Genomic DNA, 1,312 nt, shown 5'->3' on the forward strand with positions numbered 1-1,312 from the left:
ATTTTTTGGAAATTTTCACTTCTATTATCGTATGCTTTCACACATGTCAATTTTCACAGCTAATTACGATACATACTGTCCACAAATTTTGCACGCGGCGACGTGTTCCTCTACTGAGAATCATATAGTGCTAGCAAATGTAACAACAGCTCCTTTGTGTCCACAAACGGATCGCAGCGTATGTCGACATCATCGCCCATTACTATTTCATTAGACCATCGTATTATATAACAAAGCACTCCGTCTTCAGGCCTACCGGGACCATCCGACCGCCGTGTCATCCTCAGAGGAGGATGCGGATACGAGGGGCGTGGGGTCAGCACACCGCTCTCCTGGTCGTAAGATGGTATTCTTGACCGAAGTCGCTACTATTCGGTCGAGTAGCTCCTCAATTGGCATCACGAGGCTGAGTGCACCCCGAAAAATGGCAGCAGCACATGGCGGCCTAGAGGTTCACCCATCCTAGTGCCGACCACGCCCGACAGTGCTTAACTTCGGTGATCTCACGGGAACCGGTGTATCCACTGCGGCAAGGCCGTTGCCTCGTATTTTTTAATAACAATAGTGAATTACGCAGACAGTTCAACATCACTGTACCTCGTTCACAAAATAAACGTCTTGTTGTTAACCCATCGCCTGGACGACATACAAACGAAGACTACCAAGAAATAGTCAACAATGAAGAATAGTGATACCTGGGCATTCGTTCACCGAAACTGGCAGCTATAGATGACAAGGAAGCCAAGGAAAAATGGCTAAAGAAAAAATGGGAAGACATTGAAAAATAAATGGTCGTCTAAAGAACTGATTCAAAGTAAAGAAAGATCAAAACAACATTTGGTGAAATTAAAAGCAAATGCGTCAACATTAAGTGTACAAGAGCAATTCCAGAGTTGAACGGGTAGATTGGAAGAGTATACTGAAAGCCTCTACAAGTGAGAGGAATCGTCTGATGGCGTGATAGAAGAATAAACAGGAGTCGATACGGAAGACATAACAGATCCAGTATTAGAGTCATAGTTTAACAAACCTTTGGAAGTCCTGTAAATTGGAAAGAACACGCAGAAAATGTGGGGAAGGCGAACCAAAAACTATGTCTTATTGGTAGAACACTTAGAAAACCCAACAGATCTACTAAAGACTGGCTATACTACGCCTGTCCATCCTCTTTTGGAGTACTGTTGCATGGTGTGGGATCCTTACCAGACGGGATTAACGGAGTACATCGAGAAAGTTCAGAAAAGGGTAGCACATTTTCTATTGTCGAGAAATAGGACAGAGAGGGTCAAGGATATGATACGGGATTTGGTGT

At 43.9% G+C, this 1,312-nt stretch overlaps 1 pseudogene; it reads right to left on the bottom strand.

Moving 5' to 3' along the window:
* Window positions 1-425: 425 nt before the first annotated feature.
* LOC126458864 (5S ribosomal RNA) lies at window positions 426-543 on the bottom strand (annotated as a pseudogene).
* Window positions 544-1,312: the final 769 nt, after the last annotated feature.

Source organism: Schistocerca serialis, chromosome 2 (genome assembly GCF_023864345.2).
Source record: "Schistocerca serialis cubense isolate TAMUIC-IGC-003099 chromosome 2, iqSchSeri2.2, whole genome shotgun sequence".
In the NCBI taxonomy this organism is placed as follows: domain Eukaryota; kingdom Metazoa; phylum Arthropoda; class Insecta; order Orthoptera; family Acrididae; genus Schistocerca; species Schistocerca serialis.